We start from the raw sequence: 26,680 nt of genomic DNA, 5'->3' as shown, positions 1-26,680 counted from the left end.
CACACACACACACACACACACCATTCACCTCTCCAAACAAACAGTAGACAACGTTTGAAATACATAGCTGGACTATTAGGTAATCTCACTGTCTTTGTTCTAACTCACTCTGCCTTCAAGTGGTACTGTCTAGCCTCCATCTCAAGCATCCATTCACTGACGCACGCACACACGCACACCAAACTTTTCTGTCCCCTTGCCCCACCCACAGCTCACCACTTAAGCGGTAACATTAAGAAAGAGTCATTTCATAAATCACTCTGGTGATCAGTTGAGTGTACTTTTTTCCCCTCGATTTTATGATATACATACGTCGTATTCTACTGAAGTCAGCCTCTGCTACGTGGGGTTTAGTCCTTGAAATGGTATGTGCGTGTGTGTGTGTGTGTGTGTGTGTGTGTGTGTGTGTGTGAGTGTTTCTTTGTGTTTAGTCGAGATTGGAAAAACAGGAGAGAGAGAGAGGGAAAGAGAAAGGTAGAGAGAAGAGAGAGAGGGACAGATACAGGGGCCTTTTGTTTCGTGGCTGGACAAACCTGGGCTTTCCCTCAGGACATCCAATACCCCTGCAAAAACAGACCAGCGCTCAGCTCAACTCCGCTCATCTACAGTAGCCCAGTGTGTGTACACACATGCCTGAGTGTGTGTGTGTGTGTGTGTGTGTGTGTATATGTGTGTACGGGACAGCGGCATGCCACATTGTTCATAGCTGCTCTGTCTCTTTCACACTGGGCTCTAAATGAGTGACTCTTAACAAAGCCCAGCTACTGAATAAACACTGCAATTCAATTCAATTCAGTTCAGATTGTCTCAATTCAATTCAATTTAATTCAATGTTATTAAAGCAGCATTATGGAGTTTTAGTCTAAAATTAGCAAGCTACCATCATAAAAAGCATGCAAAAACCTTTCAAAAACAACCAACTGCCCAGTTGGCACTGATAAAAGCTTGGTAACATGCTAACTGGTGTCTTTTGCCAATATCGTTGGTGATGTCGTACTGTGAAGGCTTTTCTGACATTTTCACGCTGTGTTCCGACCTGAACGACAAAACTATATAGTGCATAGCCTGGGCGGATAATAGGAACGACAGGTGTGTTAATCCGTGTCTTTAAGAAAGAACATCGTCTCAAAGTGATTAACAGAAGGAAAATAAGAAAGGAGAGGCTCCAGTTGAGCAGGGAGATGTTTGTTTCTGCTGACGACAGTTCCAAAAAACACTTCACACTTCCCAAAAACATGTGGATTGTAACAGCTAATTTGTCCACTGCCGCGTGATACTAGCATGAGCAACTGTCCCCACTGAAACCCATTAAAAAAAGTCCCAAACGTTGGACTCCATTCACAAATGTGGCAAGCCTTGCACAGCGTCAGTGTGTGAGTCAAGGGTGTGGGGCCATGATCCAGATTTACTTGACAAGCCAGTGAGGCCAAGAATTCATTAGCAGGTGACTTTTTTACAAGTCTACGGTAGTTCCGTCTCAACTCACACATTCAGACGGACACACACGCGCACACACACATGCCGACACGCACTTACAGCAAGAGAGGAGGGAGAAAGAAAGAGAGAAGGAGGGAAAGAAAGAGAAGGGAGAGAGGAATGGAGAGAAAAGAGAGAGAGAGAGAGATGTAGAGAAAAGAGAGAGAGAGAAAAAAGAGACAGGGGAAAGAGAAATAGAGAGATGACACCGAGAGCAAGAGAGGGAGAGAGAGAGAGAGAGAGAAAGAGAGAGAGAGAGAGAGAGACCGCAATTATAAATGCAAGGCAAGCTATAGGGAGCTGAACTTTTCACACCTTTCAAAGCCACAGAATTGGCCGCGTTTCTGGGGGCTTTCTGCAGCTGCGGCCTCTGCTAGCGCCGCCGCCACCGCTAGTGCTGCTGCTGCTGCTGCCGCTGCATAAGGCCGATGCTAGGCGGAGCCATCTGAAAACCATTCCTCCCGCCTCCCTCTAACCACAGAGCTGCTCATTAATGAAACGCAGGCCGCAGTGAGGTCATGCAGAGTCTACATTTCAGCAGTCGCTCTTAAAAAAAAAAGGAGGAGGAGAGAAGGGGGAGAGAGAAAGAGAGCGAGAGAGAGAGAGAGAGAAAGAGAGAGAGCAACCAGAACACAAATCAGATCCATTCTCTCAAGGACGTAGAAAAAATAAATAAATAGTACCTACCCCCCACCCCCAGGCACGCACACACACACACACAGACGCACACACACACGTCAAGCCCCAAACCCCCTCCACCCCCTCACATTTTCCGAGCGCTTTTGCAAACAACCGTCAACTTCTCAGCTCAGAGAACGGCAACAAGTTCACAATGAGGGCCCAGACTAAACAATCCGATCACGGCCAAGGAAAACGCACAGCACAGGGCAGCTCCCCTCCCTCCCCTCCCGCTCAGCTCCACTTAGCCCACAGCTCCACTGCAGGACGCCCAGGCCTAACTATCAAATCACTAAATGGATCCCGTCCATCTGGCACGAGCTCGTGCCAGCGCAGCGCATGAAAAAAGACCAACCATAAAATTATAATGATGTTGAGAAGATGTGTCAGCTTGTCTGACAAACGTTTTTTTTTTTTAATAAAAGATATCAAGCTGTCTAGATGTTCTAAGGGATAGTTCCCCTAAATTTCGAGGACCAATAGAAAGCTTTTTGCGTGGTCCTACTCAAACTGCTGATATTGTAGGTCTGTACAGTTCCTGTAGTTCTGTTTACGTTCTGGCTGGAACTACTGTATGAATGAAGTGTTCCAGGTGTAAAAACAGACTCTGAGCAGAACACGGAGAACACTGAGGCTGACGAAGCTAGTCAAACCCCACACAGGTTGGGATTTTAGTCTGGGACAAGGAATCATTGAAGATGAGCAGGTGGACAGAACTGAGGCTGGGACACACACACACACACATACACACACACACACACACACACACACACACACACACACACACACACAGACTCAAGAGTCAAACGGGCTTCTTGAAGGACAAGAGGTATTGCACGGTGGGCAGTGCTGTTTGTCTGTGAAAGCTTTGGCAGTTGCCCACTCACTCCAAAGATCTACCACTTTAAACAAGCTCAAAAAATTCCGGCACATTCATAACACGAAACAGAACTACTGGGCATTAAAAGGAGAAAGGCAACTCACACACACACACACACACACACACACACATACACACACACACACACACACACACACACTCTCTCTCTCTCATACTCACACACACACACACACTCTCTATGGCTCTTGCTCAAATACACACACACACACACACACACACACACACACACACACACACACACAAAGGTAGCAGGGCTCGCCAGCAGATGGTAAAATTAACATTTCAACAGATCCTTCCTTTCATGTGAAAGTCTCGGCAGAGCAGAGCCGAGCCGAGCTGAGGCCGCGGCGGCGTAAGGGCTAGCTTTGGTGAGGCAGCGCGGGCCGCGTGCCGGCATCTGGAAAAAGGGGGAAGAGGAATATTGGCTTATTGCTCCTGATGGTCCTTCGGCAATGAAAAATTAAAGAGGCCTGTTTTGCAGGTTCACCTCTCCGGAGGGCCCCCGAGCAGTGTTATGGAAACATCATCTCGGTCATTTGTATGTGAAAGAAACACCTGGCGCTTCGAGTGAAAATAAACTTTTTTTTTTGTGTGTGTGCCCGTGTGTGTGCGTGCATGCGTGTTAGTGTGTGCGTCTGTCGCACTTTTATTTAGCACATTTGTTTCGGACGGGTTAAAAGAAAAGAAGAGAGACAAAAAAAAACAGGCCGTTTTTACAAGTGAGCAATCTTCAGTGTTTCCTCTTGTTAGCTGGCAGTGATCTTTGCTCAGACTTAGCTCAGTCCAACATCTGGCTACACTCTACACGTCTTGTTTCAAATCTCCAGTGATTGATCTAGGCAGATTTTCCCCACCTATCTTTCAGTCAGAAGACCCTTAAATAATAATAAAAAAAAGAGAAAACTTCCCCAAATTCCACTTCTCAGACGACATCATCAAAAGAATGACATCACTGGGAGAACCCACAGACGAGCCGATGTTCTCCAAAGACCCGCTCCATGATAAATAAAAATAAAGACATCTCCCTCACTACCCCCCCCCCCGCCCCACCCCTCTCCCCGGTCGCCCAACCACGCCCATGCAGAGGCACCCATTAATATGGATACAGTTATGGCCAAATTACACGTGTTCCACCTCTGTGACATTTTAAATGCAATTAAAAGCCAGTTAGGAGAGATGGGCTTGCGACGTCCACTGCGTGATATGGCGACCGAACGAATGAACAGCTCGTGTGATTAACATGCAAACGAGCTCACGCTGGCACTGTAGATTGGGGTTTGAAAACCTCAATTACTTTTGTGTGATTATCTATTTACCAGTACACAGATTTCCATTTTCCATTTGAGGCAGAGAGAACCCCCCCACCCCTACCCCCAAACACACACACACACACACACACACACACACACACACGACCCCCTCCCTCAGCCATGTGATGCTAGCAGGCTCAATTACAAACCCACCTTTATTTATGATGGGATGGGATTACTGGAGACTAGTCAAGGCTGTGTTTTTGTTCTCCCTTTATCTCTTTCTTTCTTTCCTTCTTTCTTTCTGTCTGTCTTTCTTTCTTTCCATCTTTCTTTATTGCCCTGCGAGGTTTACTGCCTTTGTCTGAAGCCACTGTAATCCTGTATACACACACAGACCTGACATCAATGAATATTTCTCCCAGTGTTTATGGAGGTGTTATAGCTGACTGAGTAATGTCCATACACTGTTTGAGTGCCTGCATATGTTACACCAAACACTCTCCTCTCCTCCTTCGTCTATCAGCGTAAGTACACAGGATTGGGCGTAATTGGAAAATGGACAGAATTTCCCCCTCCCAAAAATAAAAAAGAAATATTTTTTTCTTCATTCTCAATACTGATTTTAGTTACTTCCAATGCATTTAAGTGGGGGATGATGGTGGTGGTGGTGGTGTTGGGGGGTTGCCCCTCGAATTTAAGACCTTTTCATGGGTGCAGGCAGTTACTAGAAGTGCTGTCATGAGACAGTCTTGCCAGTCTATCTGATGTGGAGGAGAGGCAGAGCTGCACTGAATTGAAGAGCCACGGCAGACGCACTTTTGAGCCTCGCTGTGTTTCTCCTTGTTGATGCAATTATCAACGGAACGCCTGACAGCATCAGAGGAATCTAATTTAATTAATTTATCCGCCCGAATGGCCACGGAATTCCAGTTGTAAGAAATTTGTGTCGAAAATGAAGCCTGGAATTCTGAAATCCGCCACGGTAGTGCATTTCATTGAGCACACACACACACACACACACACACACACACACACTCACACACAAACACACATAATAATGAGAGAATGGAGACAGACAGTTTTATTTTTGGTCACTGTGATTACATATCAAATTAAGTGTTAATGGGGAAAAAATAAAACAATTAACTGACAGCTCGGAAAAGCTTTTCATGCTGAAACAGCACTAATTGCTCCATAATGATTCTAACTGCATGCAGGTTTGTAAATAGGTGAGGAAATTAAAATCAATGTACAAGAACAACGTAGTAAATATGATTAGGCATCTATCTCTGCGAAAAAAAATTATAATAATGAGCAGGAAGAAAACACATCAAGTACACCAAGCTTTGCTGACACTCTTTACTGCAACCAGAACTAAGCACCTACCAGTAAATATGGTTTTAGTTAATCATTCTTGAATTATTAGTAAATATGGTTTTAGTTAATCATTCTTGATGAAAGAAAAAAACAATCTGTTGACTTCTTTAATGTCCTTCTTAATTTAAGCGTTTGGTAATAAAGCTAAAACTAGTCTATCATATTAATGACATACATCAATTTGCACTTCATTATGTATTATGTACTATTAATATTATACTTATGTATATACTTATTTTTGTGGAAGTTGTTGAGGGTTCGTGTTGAAGCAGGTACACTGGGACATATAAGGTTAAAACGGGGGCGGAGGGGGGGGGGGGGATCTCTGGAGTGCTTCTATCTTTCTCTCTTTCTTTTTCTTTGGGGGGGGGGTTGGGGGGCTGTGTGTGTTTGAAGTTCACTCGTCCGATATAACATAAAAAAAGAGCCCCTGTTGCTGGTGAGAAGGTGTAGGGAGAGGGGAGGAAGAGGAAACAGTGCCATCATGTGATGCGTCCAAGCATTCCTCAAGAGCAAGGTGAGGGAGGGAGGGAGGAGAGCGGGAGAGAGAAAAGAAGAGAAGGAGTGAAGAGAAAGAGAAGGGAGAAGGGGAGGGGAGGAGAGGAGAGAAAAAAACCTCAAATCGTAACACTGAGCGGGGTTCATCTTCTGTACTTTTTTTTGGAAAAGAGAAAACCACACACCACACATCAGCAAGCGCTACTTCAAAAACACTACACCTAGATCAAATCACTGTTGTGCTCTTGACAAGTTTCACCATTGATTGTGAACTCCTATCTTCTCTCGCAAAAAAAGGTGAATGCGTAAGACTGGTATGTGTGTGTCTGTGTGTGTGTCTCTGTGTGTGTGTGTGTGAGAATGTGTGTGTGTGTATGCAGTGAGAGGTTGTTTCAAGTGTGAAGAACTATCAGCTTGCTGTTATGAAGAACATTAAGTCCATTCTAGTTTATTTACTCACGGCACACCACTGCACAGGCATGCAGCGTTGGACTGATTGCTTGGTCTGGGGGAATTGTGGGTAAGGGTGAACGCGGTGGAGATGACGTAGGTAAGCTGCCCCTACCCACTCAACCAACCCCTTCAGAGAGCATGTTCTATTCCACAAACAAATTGATATATTTCAATAAACTTCAAATGCAAGCTTTAGCCCCAAACTAAAGCATAATTTATTTCCCCATTAGTCAAGCGTATGAAGGACAAAACATTTAAAAATGGAAAAAAAACACTGAAAAACAAGGAAAAAAAACACACCCATAGCACAAACATTTACATGCGCATAAACACTCTGCTCGTTAACCTTCCTCTGCTCTGTTTGCTTATTGTTTCGCAGAGAGACGCTCTCAGGGACAGGCAAACCACAAACCCACCACGGTCCCTGAGCGAGCGAGAGAGAGAGAGAGAGAGAGAGCACAGAGAACATTTGCATTTAATTAAACATAAATAAAAACGAGATAATTATATAAATAAAACGAGCCAGTGCTTTGCCACTGTGCATCACAGGAAGAGTCTGTGTTTCGTTTCCAGTGTTCTGAAGGATTTAATTCCTCCCCCCAACAACACCCACCCGACACACACACACACACACACACACACACACCAATGGCAGCTAGATCTATTGATCTGTGAAACACTATACACAGGGGAAGCGATTCACTTAATATTATACATTAATGCGGAGATGAATGGTGATTAGACCATTTGGTAATTAAACGTCTTACAAACCATTTAACTGACTTCTTCTCATAAGAGGTCACTGGAGGTCGGAGTGATTGTTTTCCGTTTTTTCACTTGGTGCAAGGGATGAATATGGGGGACAAAAAGAAAAGAAGAAAAAAAGAAAAAGAAGAAGGACAAGGAGGCGAAAAAAACAAAACACTCGTGACACAGCGGTGAAAACAAGCTGATGGCTGTTAGCGGCTATGGCGCTAATCTTTTCTGCTGTCAAGCCAATAAAAGGAAAACAAGTGCATAAAGAGGAGAGAAGGAGCGAGAGAGAGAGAGAGAGAGAGAGAGAGAGAGAGGGAGAGGGAGAGAGAGAGGGAGAGGGAGACAGGGAGGAGAGAGAGAAAGACGGTGGCACAAACACCTTTTTTCTTCCCTGAAAAAGGGAGTAAATTATATATTTAGAAATCTCATTAGCCTGCGTATGCATGGCTTCATAAAAGCGCGGAAGTCTCGGTGAGTGATAAACACACACTCATGTTGCTTCTCACTCACTTCTGACGGGAGTGTTAAGAGTGTGACCATGTGTATGTGTGTGTATGTGTGTGTGTGTGTGTGTGTGTTTGTGTGTGTGTGTGTGTGTGTGTGTGTATCACAGTTCTGTGCAAAACCATGGCAATTTAAAAACGTAACATCTCTCCCGTTGTATCTGTCATTGTCAACGCAGCAGAGAAAAATATGCTTTGAACATTATTACTAAACGTGTGTGCATGTCTGTGCGTTTGTAGTAAGTGTCGGTATACATGTGTGAGTGTGTAACTGTGCACTGTGTGCATATGCGTGCGTTTGTGTGTATGTGCATGTGTGTGTATGTGAGTGTGTGTGTGTGTGTGTGTGTGTGTGTACATGCAGGTGTTTATCTGTGAGTGCACATGCATGTTTGTGTCTGCATGCGTATGTCTCTGTGTCTGTGTGTGTGTGTGTGTGTGTGTGTCTATGCAGGGGGGTAGATGCGGGTGTGGCTTAGACGTGTGAATCTCTCCCTGAAGAGCTTCACCTCTGTGTATTACTGTCTGTGATCCACACGCAGGTGCATTCTACACATGTGCGCTTAAAAGCCAATTTACTGTCAACAGCAGAACCCTAATCCCTACTTACAGGTCATAATTACCACCAGTTACTAGTGTTGTTGAGCAGACAGGTAGCACGCCCCTGAACTACAGTCAGCTACCACCGTGGTAATCGTACATAAAGGTGGAAGAGACAAAGTACCACCTCACGGTGTCTGTGTCTGTCTAATATCTACTTTAACAAATTATATCAACATTATAAAAACACACTGGGGCACTTGAAGTTGTATTTTGACATCAATTTGACATTCAGGGAAATTGTACAAACATCAGGCACATTACGCATGACACACACACACACACACACACCTCACCGAGACAGACTCACATCCACCTTCTCAAGCTTGATCTGTGTGTGTGTGTGTCCTACACAAAAAGGCTTTTTGTCAAGGGCTTTGGTTCTGGTGAATCTCCCCTTACAGCACTTACAGTGCGGCGAGGAGGGCCATCGGAGAATGACAGGTGGTAAACACCTTGGCCTGGGCGGGTGTGTGGGATTAGACTCTGGTAGCGCCATTGAGGAGAACAGTGAGAGGGCCAGCGTGCGGAACAATGCAGCCAATGATGAGCGCCTGTGTGACGGGGCCCGGGCTTTCTGTGCGCGATGAATACTGCGCCAGATTATAGGAAGCTGCTCCGCCATTTACATAATGTGAAACACTTTTCTTTTTTTTTATTCTCTTTCTTTCTTTCTGTCTTTCTTTCTTCCTTGCGTTTTTTTATTTTTTTATTTCTCTTCTTTCATTCATTCTCGCTCACTCACTCAGTCAGTGGCTCGTTTCTCCGCCGCCCCCCAAACTATTCACCAAATAAATGAGAAAACTATCAAAGCGCTGAAAATATTTCACAAAAGGTGCGAGGAGCGAGTGGATTCCGAATGACCCGGCGCACGAACACAAAGGGCTCGCTACAGTCCCCCAGCATTCACGGGCAGCCGTCTGAGTAAGACCTGGCACAGTATTTATTATTGAGCACAATGCAAATATATTACCATGTCACCTACACCACTTTACCCGGCCAAGCTAAAGGAAATCAGAAAAGAGGCCAGGGGATTTATAGAGAATTCCAGAAGAGAATACAGTAATGGACAACCCCCCACCCTCGCATATTTTATTTTAGGTGGGGTGTGGTGGGGGGTGGGGGGGGGGCGTGATATGGAAGTCCATAGAAAAGGCTCTTTTTCACATTTGGAATATTAATCTGGGGATAATGGAGAGTGTGGTCATTTCTCATGTGTGCTAGATGAACTTGGGAGGCTGGAGGCTGCCATCATGAAAAGAAAGGAAAAGAGAAAATAAAAAAAGACTCTTATGAGGTCCATCCAGCTTTAAACCTACTCTCAGGCACTCTCAAAACACACTCAAATAAGCCACATAATATCACATTCATACAAAAAATCTAGTTTGTTATCTAATCATAACATACCTGAACAGACTCATATGTGTCAAAGTTCCTTGAGTTCAGGTGCACAGAACACCTTCAGGATATCAGTAAAAACCTGCTAGTTTGGTTAACAGTTCAAAGAATGAAGACAGCCCGTGCTTATGATTTGTTATCACTTTGCATGCAAAGTTCACCTTTCAACATGGCACATGGAGTACAGTGTAGAAAAATGCCCCATGGTTGCTTATGGATACGAACAGGAGGGTTTTTTTTAACAGTGTGGCGGCTACCTCAACAGGCAGGAATGAGAACGGGGTAGTTTCACCTGGAGTGCTTAAGAGCAAGACAGTAAATCTGTGGATGGCATTCCTTGGAAATGCTGTTAAATCACACTGTTTGCTTTCTGCTGGCGAGCCTCTCAAAAAACATTGGACCTGTGAAATTCCTCAGCCATAAAAACTACCTCGCACAGCCACACGCTCACACCTCCACATCACACACACGGGTACACGTGCACACACACACACACACACACACACACACTCACAAACACTCAGTCAAACCAATCAATTTGTGTGTCTTCAAAGAGTTATGTTTGTGTAAGTCTGTGCCTGCATGTCTCTGTGTATGTGTGTGTGTGTGTGTGTGTGTGTGTGTGTGTGTGTCCATCAGTGTTTCACCTGCCAGATCATTTCAGTCTATTCTAGAGAATTCTCATACGGCAGCCTAGTTTATTTACTTTATCTCCAATAAAATGCTTCGCTGAGCATTAGCAACTTTGAGACATGAGTTTCAATCAGTCCTGTGGCAGCAGAGTCAGTCTGCATTAAAACACAGCACTGTGTGTATGTGTGTGTGTGTGTGTGTGTGTGTGTGTGTGTGTGTGTGTTTGTGTGTGTGTGGTAGGGCAGGCTGTGAGGTGCAACGAAGGGAACGATGCTATAGACAGGGCAACTGAGTGAGTGAGAGGAGCCTAATAACAAAGAGAGAGAGAGAGAGAGAGAGAGAGAGAGAGAGAGAGAGAGAGAGAAAGGACAAGGAGAGAGAGGTAGAAGAGAGAGAGAGAGAGGGAGAGAGAGAGAGAGAGAAAGGACAAGGAGAGAGAGGTAGAAGGCGAGATAAAGGGAGAATGGTGTACTACTGAATAAGGTCAGATGGGGGTTAACCTAAAGGGGAGAGAGAGAGGAGAAATATACATACAGCACACGAGTCAGAAGGTAGAAAGGAGATTTTAACTACAGACTCTAAATAGACCCTTTCCTATGAAGAAGAGCGGGGTGGGGGGGGGGGGGAGAAAAAGTAATTAACCATTGGAGGAAAAAGAATTATAGACGTTGTGGAGACTCTTTCTGTAAGGGTGCAGAGAAAGAGCACAGGGCAGACAGGCATTCAGGAGCAGACATGACAGCAACCCAATGGTGCTTCACACAGGGTCAAAGACAGCCGTGGCCTCTCAGAGTTAGTGGATATGTAAACACAGGAAGATAGAGAGAGAAAGAGAGAGAGGGACAGAGAGAGAGAGAGAGAGCGAGAGAGCGGGAGGGGGATACAGAGTCAAAGAGATAGACGGAGCCAAATACCCCCTATCTCTATCTATAACCATCTCACAGGTAGAGCCAGGCATTGGCACCCTTGGGGTAGGAAAAATGGAGAGAGAGAGAGAGAGAGAGAGAGAGAGAGAGAGAGAGAGAGAGAGAGAGAGAGAGAGAAATAGAAATAGGGAAAAGATCATGGGCATAGAGATGGAACGTGATGAAGACAGGATGAAGGGTGATAGACACATATATAGATTCGGAGAAAGCTGAACAAAGATGGACAGATACAGAAACAGTCAGAGAGAACAAGATAGACAGAGTTGGGGTGTGGAAAAAGGATGGAAAAGAAGAACAAGTGAGAAGTGAAGAGAGGGTCAGAGTTGTGAAGAAGAAATAAAGAGAGGGTCAGAAACAGACATGTACAGAGGTAAGAGGACAGACAGGGGGGGGGGGGTGTAGAGGAGGATGGAGAGAATGCTTGAGGGGGGAGGGGGGTCCGCAGACAGAATCTGTTCCACATGACTTCGCCTCAGGCTCTTATTGTCTGACGCACGGAGCGAAACATGGGGCCAGGGAGTGTGACCGCGGGACTGTCCGAGAGACACACACACACACACACACACACCTGAAGCGTGTCTAATGAGGGGTTATCATACACACACCATGCTGAGAGCAACTTGCTTGGTCAACCTGCACTCAACTATGTGTGCACATACAGTACATAGGCATGTACAAGCACACACACAGACACACACAAACACACACTCACACACTCACACACACACAAACACAGTCACATGTATATGTGGTATATATAGGTACTTGTGTGTGTGTTCATATACTGTACATATATATTTGAGCAAATATGCAAATACAAGCACACACAGGCTCACACACACACACACACACACACAGAGCTGATATGGATACGGAAGCTTAAAGCGCATAAAAAGAGTTGCCTTCCAACTGAGTAAACAAAACAATCCATTTTATCAGCAGCAGTAGCTCTAAAGCTGTGTGGTTGTACAGGCTTGCACTGGTGGATGGGAAGCCCAATTCAAGGCTTGTGTCTCGTAGCACTTCTTCCGTCCGTATCACTTTTCAAACCTCGATCAAATGATCAGGAGGAACAAAGCAGCTGGCATGTTGCCTTTGTAGTAAAAGCTTTGCAGTGGCTGTGGGTTGACTTCAGGCATTCAAAAGGAAAGAGTATTTTTTTTTGTCAAAAGTGCTATCAAAGGTTTAAAGTGTGTAGCGTGCTTTAAATATATAAGAGAGAATGTAACAAAGAATGTGCAACTATTTGCACACAAAAAACACCAAGATTAAATGCAGTTGTAAGATACATTGAGATGTATTGCAATACTGCCATACTCAAGACAGGATACAACAAAAAAAGAGAGTGAACTAATTTAATCTAATTTACATTTATATGAACCTTCTTTGTGACCAATTATTCCTATAATCTGGGAGACTTAAAACTCCACGGGAGGCCAAAATCCTTCAGACTCAGTTGCTTCAAAGCATTAGAAAAGAAAATCAATGTTTCTAAGAAGCCAACTGCTGGTAATGTTTTCATTTCTGACATCATTTCCACAATATTCTATGAATTATTTCTTATATTGTTCACTCTTTGTGTTCAAGGAACATACACATCAGTTACTGTACAGAATGCGGCATGGACTCTGTATTTAATTCAAAAAGTTTCAAAGTAAATGACAACATTCAACACACCAAGTTTGTTTAATTGCTTATTTGTCTGTTTGTTTGTTTGTTTGTTTGACTGACTGACTGACTTGGCCACCTGTGTTTCGTATTTAACCCCACACCACAATTAAAGAGTTTCGCGTCGGTGAGAGACAGTTGTGATTAAGCTGCCAAACAGTTTCTGGAGCCAAGCCAGGCTGTCTCTCTCTCTCTACATGCACAGTCTGGAGATCTCTCTCTCCTCTCCTCTCCTCTCCTCTCCTCTCTCTCCTCTCTCTCTCCTCTCTCTCCTCTCTCTCTCTCTCCTCTCTTCTCCTCTCTCTCTCTTCTCTCTCTCTTCTCCTCTCTGTTCTCCACGGCCCAGCACTGAGCAGCTCAGCGCAGCAATCCCTCTTCCCTTCCATGCAAACTCACAGGGGGGTGCAGGCAATCAGCACTAGACACTACAAAAGACCCCCCCCCCCACACCGCCCATCACACACGCACACACCCCAACCCCCCCACGTGAGACCAATTCATTGGACATGATCACCTGCGACTCGGAGCAGGCGGCATCTAATTCCCCCCACCTGAAATAACGGGTTCATGCTCGTGTCAGGCGGCTCTGATGTCATGCCTTTCCTTGGTGGGGTTCAGTTTCACAATAATCTCGGGGTGCGCTTGGAAACATTCCACAGGTAGGGATTCCGCGTCCGTCTGCGCAATTAAACCCGAGAATGTTTCCGAATAACACAGGAAGCCCAACAACTCCTTGTTTTGGGAGTAAAACCCAAAAGAGAGACAAAAAAAAAAAGTCATTTTTAACCGTTGCTAAAAATGTAGGCGTTGGACCAAAGCAACACTGGGGGATGGGGGAGGGGGGAGTGTGAAGAGTGATGGGTCGCAGTGGCGTGGCACGCGTTCGGGAGATGGGGGAATGGCACCCTCTGGGACGGCGAGTGTCCGTGAAGGACACTTGGCGTGACACGCCAGCTCATTGGGGATCCGCTGATTAGCATAGCTCCCCTGGCGGATCAATACGCTCATTGAGTCAGTCCGTCTCCTCCATCACGCCCTGACGGGATAGCAGCCCATGCCGCAGTCTCCCCCTCTCAGCAACTCTACTCTCACTGCAACTGTCCATTCGCTTAAAATTCTCTCTCTCTCACTGTCTGTCAGTCTCCCTCTCTTTGTCTCTCTTGATCTCTATCTATTTATCCATCTATCTAGCCGTGTCTCCCTCTCCCTCTGCCTCTCCCCTCTTTGCAATTTCTTATTTCATGCGAGCTCTGAAGTGAAGTATTAAGTTTCTGGCCGTAAAGAAAACACATGACGGAGCTAATCCTTTACCAAATGTGTGTGTTGATAAATGTGCTGAATTGGAGAAGGCCAAAAGGCTGGTTAAGCGTGTAAAGGAATTTCATGCTCTGCATTTTTTTTTTCTTTTTTTTCATATCTTAGGCAAAAGAAAGGAGAATAAAAACTTCTGATTGGCGTTGCCATAATGTAGTCACACCAAGGGGGCAAAATACAGGGGACACCCTCCAGCCTAGAAGTGATGCTATCAGCCCTTAGCCAAACTGAGTTGAGCAGAAATATGAAAACTTGGTGCACTTCCCTAATGCCAAGACAAAACACTGAAGCAGAAAGAGAGAGCAAGGAGGAGAGTTTTTTTGAATCGGAGAGAGAGAGAGAGAGAGAGAGAGAGAGAGAGAGAGAGAGAACAGACCCGTGGCCTGGAAGTGAACGAAGAAAGAAAAAAAGAAAAAAAAGTGAACCTTTGATGACTAGGACTTTTGGGTTGAAAAGGCTTAACTTTAAAATATTCCTGCCGGTTGTGAAAAGGGGATTGACCAATGACCTGATCCCAGGCACCCACTGAGCAAAAGGGTTAATGGTGGATAAAGATTAAGACACCCACCCCCGCCATCACCACCACCAATACCCTCTCGGCTGCATCCCAGTGCACCTTCTTCCCAATCCCAAATCAGTCTAACAAAGGGGAACCTGCCAATGGAGAGAGCCTGGGGGTGCTTTGATATCTCCCATCCCCAATGCCTACGCTGTCCAGGGTAAAGACCCGCGGAGGTTACCCGCTCCTACTCCAGGGAGGGAAAGGCTTCTCTGCCGAAAAAAAAAAAAAATCCCATTTGGGGGCGGGAAATGACAGTCACTCTTGATAGAACAAGAAATCAATTTCAAAGGGGAGAGCGAGCAAAGTCGGCCATCCAGGCCAGTCGTCTTCAAACATGGCGAGATATGCTTAATTGCTGTAGATTTTTCCCGAACGTGTGTACATTTTCAGGCCAAAGTTAGGGCGTTTTACACTTTTTTTTGTGATGATTAGAGGACTTCTGTTCCCGGACAGATATGCTTTAAGAGTTCATCTTTGAAGATTCAACTGGATACTCAACAAATTAAAAACTAATATTCAAATCTCTTTTAGGTGGAAAGAGAACGAGGGAGGGGGGATAAGTGTGGAATGGGGCCGATTCTGCTCAACCCTGTGAGGCGGTGGCTCTTGGGATATCGTCCACAGCCCAGAGCCTTGCCACCCAACCTCGCCACTCAAGCCTCACTTTAATCATATCTGCACCTCAAAGGCAAAAACCGCCAGGCAGAATATGGGTATTAAGCACCAGTGCCCCCCACCCCCCTTTAAAAAAAAAATACTTGCCAAGCATAAGTTTAATCGACCGAACGGAGAGTTGTCCATTATCGTTGCCTGTGAGATCTGGGATCACTTTTTTTCCCCTCACTGTCTCTCAAAGTTTCTTCGAACTGAAATTTTTGGCTGCATGTTTAATTCAAACATATGAGAACGACATTCCAAAACCCAAGGTGCACATCATCATTCTTGATGACTTGTGGAAACGGGTAACTAAGTAAATGCTTAAATTACACTTTTCTTTTTTAACGTTAAGTATAAAACACATCCTTTTACACCTCCCTCTCTGCGGTCACACACACACACACAAGGATCCAGCCCGGAAATGTGTTGCTCGATGCAATCGTCTCATAAGCTACAACTCTCTCCATACATTTCCCCATCATTACTGCAGTCAACCGTCTAACAATGCCCGAGAGTCCCCAGCACCAGTGAAAGGCTGCATTAGCAACAAAGGCCACCTCAGACACATAATCAACGTGCCATATTTTCTGCGCTCAGATTCTTGGTGCTCATTTCTCTCTGACTTGGTGACTAAGGGCACTTGTTATTGTCACATCTGCCTCGGGAAGGAGGGCGTCTGAGAGAAACGGTGGAAGCTTTGCCGTGTTACATTTCCGTCTTTTACAAACCAGTATGAGCACAGATATTAACATATAACAGAAGCGGGCAACATGTTCATGTTATTGGGACAAGGCACTTGTTAAAAGTGTTTCTAATTTTTCGAGCAGAGATTGTGCGGACACTGAAAAAGGTACTTCACGACGTGTTTAGAATTTCCTGTCATGAATGATTGGTGATTAATGTTGAAACTGAAAAGAAAATATCACCTTCACTGGTGTAATAAAAAAACAGCATTTGACTCCCACACTTTAATACAAATGTAACAGAAATCTCTTGTCGTGAGTGAATGCTAATAAGAGCTTTAAGGACGAACACGGAGAAATGCAAATGACCATTTTAAAAGACTATAGGTACTCACCACTTTTACTGGACTTCAGAGTACACTTGTTCTGACTTCCGTTATGGCAACTGCCATTCCATATTTCATCCTGGACAAAATGAGCATTTTTTTAATGTCAGAAAAAGGAGTCTTGGCCATTAAGAACAGTTGTCAATTAGCACATAAAAGTGGGCACTCTCGGCCGTGCTTCAAAAATAATGGATTCGGTGTGCTGTTTGAATGACATGTCTTGTCATGAATTTACATTAAGTGCTGCGTGTGGACAATACATTTGATTCATATTGCCATGAATTGGGAGGTTACGCTGAACATAATATGGTCAGTGTTTGTGCAGTAGTCGCCGCTTCAGAGTGTTACTTCATGTCAGCCTGCACGTCAGTCGCTTTAAGTCTCCATCTGTCTATATCATGTGAAAATATTTTGAGGAGGGACGACCGACCATATAAAGAAAAACTAAAACCTATTGCCGCTATGGTGCATTCTGTCACGCTAGATGGGCAACGATCTCAGTAGATATTCTAAGATAAAAAAAACAAGATTATCCCAGCCACACAAGTTCCTCCCAGCAACTCACATTCTGTCTTTGGCACATTTCTCTGAAAACTTGTGTAAAAGTAGATAACGCATTCTGATTAATTCCGCTTCCTTTAAAAAGGGGGCCAAAGGCTAGGAGACACCAGTAGGACCAGATGAAAAGGCTGGTTTCTGGTTTTTTTTCATACACTTACCCTTGGGGGAGAAACTTGCCAGTAGTGTCCGTCACAAGAAACACAAGGAGGCCAGAGGTGAGGAGGATCTGCAAAGAAAGAGAACCAGAAGAACCCAACACATTAGGCACATATTAAAGTCATTACACACTGCACAAGACCCTAATGTGATGTTGACACAACTGTTTTACATTAGATATGCGTGCGATTTTGTCTGTGTTTTTTGTGCAGTATAACTTTATTTATGGCCTCAGCAATGTCTGGGCCATTTAAGTATGAAATGATGAAGATGTAATCCATCAAAAGACATCTGAAACTCCCTATCTCTCTCTCTGTCTGTCTGTCTCTCCCTATCCCTCTCTCTTTCTCTCTTTCTCTGTCTGTCTCACTCCATAATGACTGTTTTAGCGCGGAAAAACACAATGTGCTTTCTCGAAAAAGAATAGTCAACAGCGTGCCTTGAGGCTTCATGCCAGCGGGAGTGTAAATCACAGTTTACACCCACCTCGGCTGACACTCACAGGTGTACGGTAACGACCACACCACGCAAGCTCCGACCAAAGGAACACGGAGCGGTGCGGATCTAGTGTGTGGACACCCTGTCCTCCCAGTCTCTGTAGCCCAAACTAAATACACACACACACACACAGGGGAAAAACACCTCTCAATCTGATGTGTGTGACGTGTGTGTGTGTGTGTGTGTGTGTGTGTGTGTGTGTGTGTGTGTTTCTTTTTTTCTCCCCTCTGTGCATTTTTCCCCCCAGAATTCCAATGACCCCTACAGGCAACCAGCAACTCCAGCATGGCATGGAATGTGCTCTCTGAACTGTACAAAGGCACTTCAGCCTGGAGACTTCTGCTGGAAACAAAAACCTGCCAAGTGCCATTATTTTTACTGTCTGAGTCTGGGGGAATGTTGCACAGATGCCTGCTATATATCATCTATAAGCTGCGTTGCAATATTATTAATATTATTATTGTTGTTATTAATAATTATAATAACCATGTGCTGTTGTTTATTATTAATAATAATAATAAAAAATAATAAGAATATTTATTAATAAATAATTTACTCTTTCAGGTCTCTTGGGTTTAACTGTGCAATTATTTACAATTTTGTAAGCCTACTAATGCTGCCATTTACACCATACACAAACATCCTATCACTAGAGCGGAGTGTAAGCCCTTTAGGCTTAGTCAACATTTGAATGAGAGATTTGTGCGCAAAATTAGATTTGAAAATGTTCTACACTTTTGTGTAAATAAACGCTTTGAATGAGAGGCAATATAAGCATGCAAGTGTCAACTAATCGGCGCAAATAATCGCGAAACCAAATTTTTTGCTAATGTTCCGATCATTTTTAATGACTTCTGAGGATTTTTTTCCCCCTTTTATACATGCGTTTGCGTTTGGTCTGTAAAGCTTGTACAATTTCATTCGCAGGCAACGCAACCAGAATGCCATTAGTCTGTTTGACCTCGAAATGCTAGGGACTTACAAATACCATACACATTTCCATTCGGCACACAAAGCGGCCTCTAAATGCTATCAAATTATACACACTCTGCTTTCACACGCTGAGGGCCCCTAATAATACCGTACCCTGATATTTACATGAAATGCGGCAGTAAGTCTAGATAAACTATTTCAAATCGAGCACAGAAATACCTCCACAGCCTCACAAGCAGCACAAGCAAAGGGGACGATGAAAGAAGACATTATGCTAACAAGTCAGATTACTGTACACAATAATTTTATCTTTAAAGTAAATACCATGCCTCTGTTATAGGGCTAGGCTGCTATGGAAAGTCACTGCCATATTCTTCCACCCCCCTCCTTGCGCGGGGGCCAAACACACTCTTATCTGAGCGAGTCGTGCAATTCAGGCCCCCCGAACAAAGATGAGTCTTCAAGCTCCGACTATTCATCGCCGGACGTGTAATTACCCCCGGTTCACAGTCTAGACGTCCGCGCTTTCTCTGTATTTAAGACCCCCTTCTGCAACATGCGTGGCACTCGCTACCCCCGAGCCCACGTTAAATCTGCCCGCAGATAAATTAGCGAAGAATGCGGCGAAAGCGACACAATGAAAAGAACTTTATCCTTCCCCGCTGCTAAATGAGATTTCTTTGAAATGCAGATCAGTGGCGCTAGATTAGTGAATTTTAGCCGCTGTCAACATCATAACAAAATACAAATGTGATTGTTCGCCCTGGACTTATCTTCTTGCCTGCATCTGCTGCCTGCTTATTTACTAGGCTTGATTTACTATGCAGATCTAAATAAGAGGCATCAAAAGGAGGGCTTACTACACAATGGCTTCTTAAGCTCCTACATCAAGGTATTTGAGACCAGAGTCCCTTGGAAAAAAGGGTGCCCATCAAAGGCTCATCTCTAATGAACTTCCATATCAGAGGGAAGGGAGGGGGGGGGGGGGGCTATAATGCAGAGACAGACAGAGACAGAGAGAAAGAGAAAGAGAGACACAAAGTCAAAGAAAAGGTGGTGTAGAGACAGAAAGAAAAGAAGAAATACCAGCTTGGCTTAAAGAGAGGCAGAGACAGAAAGAGGAAAAATACAAACAGATGAACCGACAGCGAGCATGAAAGGGAGCACACGAGACATGACTGAGGAGGAGAGAGAGAGAGAGACAAACACGAGAGAAAAGAAGACCCTTAAATCAGGGGGGCTGCGCTGGACTAGGGGGCCACGGCGTCGGGGACCCCCTGGCTGGGGCGGGGTGAGGCGGGGGCCGGGGGAGAGGTGAGATCTGGGTAAACGCTCGGGGCTCAGGTAAGACAGAATGAGCCATGACATGACAGCACACATTCCCACGGGCCTCGGGGGCTAAAGCTCTGAAGGGCTGCCGCCTCCGCCTCCGCCGCTGCCACTAATGAAATATGGCCATGAGAAAATACCACAACACAAACACTGGGCTCTACTGTATCTGCTACGTGCTGCCTCCAGATTTACAGGAAGCTTCTTTGAGGATGTGCAGGACTGCCTGCCTATGTGTGTGTGTCTGTGTGTGTGTGTGTGTGTGTACAGGCGCATGTGTGTATGTGACTGTGCAAGTGTGTCGATCTCTTCTTTTTCAGTACACAGAGTTTACAAGCAAGCAGCACACTACAGACTCAAGTGGATAGTGCTTTCTCACACAACCACAGTAATCTTCAAAGCTTCAGGAGTGACATTTTTAAGGGCGGGGTGGGGGGTGGGGGGCATTCTCTTAATTTCACGCCGTATTTGTTGCATCCTGCTTACGGGGGGAAGGATTACAACCCAAATCCCATAACTGAGAAGGGAAAAGGCGGTCGGGTGGGGGGGTTAGGGGGGAGGCGAGGACTGGTGTCTGGTCAGAGCCAGATCTGATCCTGAGTAGACAGTTATTCATCGCTCATTCCTTCACACACACACACACACACACACACTCACACACACACACACACACACACACACACACACACACACACACTTATTTCTGTATAGGCCGCATATACATAAAAGACAGGGGCAGTGTTGTTGCAGTGCTTGTGCTCTGGTTTGTGTTAAGAAGCCAGCATCCACATGATGGCGGGTTTAACCAGCAACAATCAGCCCTGGAGCTCCATGTAGTCTGCAGACGAGTCCAGGACACATGTGGCACGGGGGGGGCACGAGCAGATGATGGAGGGATACAGAGGGGGGTTAGGAGGAGAGGTGTGTGTGGCGCGTGGCAGCCACTCGTGTGCCAGTCAATGGCTCCAGGGTATGTCCTACCTCAGAATTATCTCTCCCATACACAAGGCAATGGAGAGAAAGAAAGAGAATGAGAGAGAGAGAGAGAGGGAGAGAAAGAGAGATAAATAAATAAATAAATAAAAGAAGGTAAAATGAACTTGATGGTTGAAAAATGCTTGATTGGGAAAAGTAACAAAACCCAAACGCACAAACACACACACACAAACACACACACACACACGAGAACACACACACACACCCAACAGCATGCATGCAGGCTTGCAGACACACAGATCAGCGAGCAGCAGTGGCATCCTCTAGGCTGTATAGCACCGCGCAAACCACAGTTGTCTGCCGATCTCCCTCCCCCTCTCCCCCACCCTCTCTCTCTCTCTCTCTCCCTCTCTCCCTCTCTCTCTCCTCTCCTTGCCAAGTGGGCTGGGTGCCAGTCCCATTTGCAACCACAAGGGACTGTGGCATTTTTTTTTCTTGTTTAATGAAATGACAAAACAACAGATTTACATATGCAGAAACAGGTGCTGTAACAGGTTTAACTCCTCTTGACCTAAACCGTTTTGGGAGAAGAAAAAAAAAAAACATTATTATTTAGAAGAAGAAGAGAAGGAGAGAGAGGGAGAAAGAGAATGAGAGAAAAAAAAAGAAAGTTTATTAGCAACAGCTGCCTGAAGGTATTTAGGCTCGGATGGGCACTCGAGTCTACACCATCTGTGCTGCAGGTTGCCAGAAGTGACAATCTAAATTAAAAACCACTCATCAAACATCATAAAAATAAACCATTGTGTTCCTGGGCCCATATGCTGTAAACGGCTCTGGGAGCAAGGAGCGAGAGACGGGGAGAGAGAGAGAGAGAGAGAGAGAGATGGAGAGATAGAGGAAAAGGGGAGAGGGAGAGGAAAAGGTAGAGAGCGTGTGAGGAGGGGGAAAGTTAAAAAGAGAAACAGAGAGGAAGAGCAAAAGAGGGGAAAGTGGTTAGGGAGAGATGAGAAGAGAGAACGAGCAAGAGAAACACAAAAAGAGAAGACACAGAGAGACAGAGAGAGTGAGAGAGAGACAGAGAGAGAGAGAGAGAGAGAGAGAGAGAAGGGGGGAGAGAGTGAAGGGGGACAGAGAGCGAGAGAGACAGAAGGAGAGAGAAAAGGTAGAGAGCACTCAACATTCACCAGTCTCCAGGCCAAGCATGGCCCTGGCCTACAGGAAACAATGAGACAGAGACAGACAGCTAGACACACACGCAGACACACACGCAGACACACACGCAGACACACAGACAGACATAGGAGTTTGGGAACTCCACTGCCTGCTCACTGCATTCCTCAACTGATCCCAATACAGGGGAAAGACCAACAGGAAGAAAAGAAAGAATTCCCTTGTTTGAGAGGTTTCCCAGTGTGTGTGCGTGTGCGTGTGCGTGTGCGTGTGAGTGTGCGCCCACGTCTGTCTGTCTGTGGGTTTGTAATTCAAATTTCCTATTTTATTATTATGATTAAGTGCACTATATGCTTGCTATAACCATTTTAATTATTGCGACATTACATGCAATTAGGCAAATCACATCCACTAACTGATCACAGCAAGCATCCTACTGGCCCTCAATACAGAAATGGCTGTGATTGTATTACACACTGTAATAAGCATTTCCAGAATATTCTTTTGGAATAAAAGTCAGAACCAGTTCAAATCCGAATGAAACATTCACAGGAGGCTTGTGCTGTACGCCACTACACAGTCAGAGCCGTGCTTCTACGAGCCTGTTCCATGCCACCGCAGAGTGCACACTCAAAAGTCAGCAGCAGATTGCTCTTTTGCCCTCCTTTCGAAAGACATCATTGCCTTTCCCCTTGTTGTTGCTTTGCCCTGTTTGTATTTAGCGGCAGGCGAGCTGGGGTGGGGGGTGGAAAGGGGGCAGTGTCGGGAGTGGGGGGGGGGGGCAAACCTGAGATGGCCGTGACCCTGCCGGAGTGTGTGTGTGTGTGTGTGTGTGTGTGTGTGTGTGTGTGTGTTTGTAAGGGGTTGGGGGGGCAGAAGGCAGCTCCATATGCCTGCAGCCCCAAGCCTGCTGCTCTTTCTGCAGCCTAATGTGCTTGTCAGGAGACGTTAGCCTCACAAACCCTGTATGTGTGTTTTGCCTCCTGTTTTACACAACATGTTGAAAATAAACAGATTTTTCCCCTCCCTGAGTGTGTGCGCATGTGTGTGTGTGTGTGTGTGTGTGTGTGTGTGTACTCTCACCCTCTCCGCAAAACAACCCTGTCCTCAGAGAGAAAGAATAAACCAAGGTCAATATGGGAAGCCTGGTACATGGTACATGGTCACACAAGACTGACACGTGTCAAATCACCTATTCTTTATTTAATTTAGGCCTGACAGTATGGTTCCATAAAAATACATTTTTATAAACCATAACACACTCCAATCAGGCTACCGTTTGTCATAGCAAGAGACTCAGTGGATAATCTCACATTTAGCTCAAATACTGACTCATTCACTGGCAATTAAAAAAAAAAAAAAACATCAGTTCCATTTTTTTTTGTCAAAGAAGAGTGTCAGACTTAAGTGGGGCAAATCAGTGTAACATAACATATACATAGAACAATCACGGTGTCAAGTCAAGACTTATGCAAAAGGTCATGACTAACTGCCCACAACTCGCCCACCCCTCCACCCACCAACCCCTTGCCCCTCTCTTTCTCTCTGACTCTCTGACTCTCTCTCTCTCTCTCCCTCTCCCTCTCTTTTTGTCATGCGGGTCACTGTTTACAGCGCCCACTGACCCCCCAGGCTGATCTGTGCTGACTGTCGGGCGACCTTGCCGGTTGCCACCAGTGACCCTGCTTCATCTTCGATTTGGGGGCGGGGGGAGTGGGGGGGTGGGTTAGCACCCTGAGAGCGATGTGTTCTATTCCTCCTCCGCCATCCTTCTACCCTGGTCCTCCATTCTTTCCCTGTTCCACATTTCCTTTCAGCCACAAGGCCCTGACTTCAAGAAGGTGGACGCATCGCTGTCGCCATGGCGCAATGGAAGCGTTCAGGCACAACAAAGAAGCAAGGGGGGGGATCAGCACTGATGCTTCTGTTTTGACGAATGACTCCACATTACCCTCAGTGCCAGAGAGTCACTTATCTTAAAGATGAATAATGTTGTGGTAGATAAGATAATAGACAGAGGGGCTGAGGGTGTACCCCACACCATCACAGACCCCACACCATCACAGAGGGGTGGGGAGTCAGTTCGCTTAATATGGAGGGGTTAGGTTATGGACAGAACCCCTGGAGCTGACTGGAGGACTGTTAAGGGCGTCTGTTATTGAGAGATTGAGAGGAATGTATCCTAAAACAACACAAAGAATACCAGCCCAAATGGATGTGAACCGCCGTGTCATGTGTGTGTTTACGCCTGCTGAGAGGGCCTGAGTGTGTCTGAGCTCTTTCCCTAAACCTCGCTGATGAAGTAACAGAGTAACGAGGGGGCCCCCCGAAAATAAATGGCTAACCCCCTTTGGCCCCCGTCGTTGCCTTTCAGTAAAAGTAAAACGGTCAGGCACCGGTCATCCTCCGCTGTGCCCGCATTGAGAATTCACATCTAATACAGATTCCACTGACCGCACCCCTGCAGGAAAAAGAAAGAAAGAAAAAAAAAAAAAAAAGAACCCTTTTCCCAGGCAAAAGCCAGTGTTGCTCCTCAGTCAAATCTAGAGCGAGCCAGGATTAAAAAGTGACCCAGAGCATAACTATGAAAAAAAAGAAACAAAAGACAGAGAGAGAGAGAGAAAGAGAAAGAGAGAGAGAGAGAAAGAGAGAGATGGAAAAAAAGTCTTGGAGCTTTAGTAGTGCTCAGTGACTGAGGAACACCAAACAGCATTACTGCGACAGGGATAATTACGGGAGAGCCGGGGCCTCTTAAGCACGTAATGCAGTCTTTTATCTGAGCGAGTCAATCTCTCCTGGGCTGACAGCTAGCAGCATATGATCCCCGTAAACAAATACTCTCACGCGGCCTGAAAGTGCCATGAAAGGCCAAAACTGTCAACACAAATTCCATTCTTGAGGAGGGGAGGGGAGGAGTGGGGGGGGGGGGAGAAGTGGGAAGGAGTGAAAAAGAAAAGGAAAAGAAAGAGAGAAAAAAAATGAAGGAAGAGAGAAAGGAAAAAAAAAATAAAGGAGACTTGATCACCTCTGGTTGCCTTAACTTGCATGGAGGTTGTCATGGCAACCCTGGGAGGAAGTTAACATGGATAAAAACAGAAAGCTTTCTTTTTTTTTTTTTTCTCCGCTGTAATTGCCATTAAGGCTCAACGGCACCTTTTTCCCCCGGCTGTGTTGCGTTGCTACGACGAGGCTGGCGCTCAACATGTTTCTCTGACCAGCTCTCTCTGGCCCTTTGTTTTTTTTTTGTTCTTTCACCCCCCTTTCATCTTTTTTGACTCTTCTTTCCAAAACAGCCAATCGCCTCCGAGGGGTTGAGCGAGTGAGCAGTTTTATTTTAAATCGACTCTCAGGTGGCGAGGGCAATCAGAATGGCAGAGGCTAAAACTGGAGTTTACTTGAACTTTTCAGAAACAAAGAGGAAAAAAAAGGTAAAAAGAAACACAAGCTATTTATAAAGCCTGACGAAACCCAGGGCATCTCGCCCCCGAGAACCAGTGAGCAGAGAGAGCAGACGAACGAACGAACGTAGAAACAAGTCAGAGATTTTCTCCTTGTGCCCCTGCTCCTGTCGAGAGGATCGCCTCTTTACAATGACGCATGGCAGCTATTTGCATGTGTGCATATTTAAAAGCAGAGGTAATGTAGCAGAGCGTCGCTATGAGAGGCTCAACCATCAATATGGAAGCGCGGTTAACCTGCCCCCTGCACAAGCAGTGGCACAGGAGGAAGGACACGGGTGAACTGAAACAGAAACGCAGGCCGGGAATTAGACTCCAGACTAGTTATAAATTTGGCCACGTGTTCATCTGTGAGGAAAGTTATCCAGATTATAAAACACAAACATTTTGGGACTGACCAAAAAGAATTTCTGGTCAAATTTGGGCGCTAGAAAAATAGTCTATCTCTGAGAAAGATCAATATTTTACATGTAAACGATCATGTTGGTTTGCAATTTTCTAACATTGTGCAACATGCATTCTGAAAACTTCCATCATTCATTCATTATTTGGATTCCCTTAGCTTCCACTAACTGGTCGCTAGTCTTCCTAGGGTCCATACAAAAACAACAGCAATAAAAAAAGAGAACAATTTAAAAGCACACAGTACCAATAAGATAATAAAATGCAATATTAGCCAAAATATAAAATATCAGAAAATAGATGAAATTACGGTCATACTCGCTACCACTTGTGTATTAGCGTCATATTATTGTAGTTCCATTGTAAAGTTAAAGAGTACCCACAGGTGGCGCTAATGATCTTTCTCAGTACCTGTGTCACACAGGCTACTGTGTTACGTTCACGCTTTATTATGGTTACGTTACTGTAGCCTGTTCCATTGTGTCTGCACTTTTCCTATCTTGTGTGGCACG

The 26,680-nt window shown here is 45.2% G+C and overlaps 1 protein-coding gene across 1 annotated transcript in view; it reads right to left on the bottom strand.

The window, feature by feature from the left end:
• The window catches only part of foxp2 (forkhead box P2), a 135,305-nt gene that overhangs the window by 105,050 nt on the left and 3,575 nt on the right, over positions 1 to 26,680 (bottom strand). Inside the window, exons 2-3 of the mRNA XM_031582682.2 lie at positions 17,442 to 17,509; positions 16,732 to 16,801 (exon numbers count right to left, since the gene is read on the bottom strand). The gene's annotated coding sequence lies outside the window, so the exon portion shown is untranslated. The remainder of the gene's footprint in view (positions 1 to 16,731; positions 16,802 to 17,441; positions 17,510 to 26,680) is intronic.

The sequence above is a fragment of the Clupea harengus genome, chromosome 16 (genome assembly GCF_900700415.2).
Source record: "Clupea harengus chromosome 16, Ch_v2.0.2, whole genome shotgun sequence".
NCBI classification, from domain to species: domain Eukaryota; kingdom Metazoa; phylum Chordata; class Actinopteri; order Clupeiformes; family Clupeidae; genus Clupea; species Clupea harengus.
Note: the sequence above shows the minus strand (reverse complement) of the source record. Positions and strands in the feature narration are given on the sequence as shown.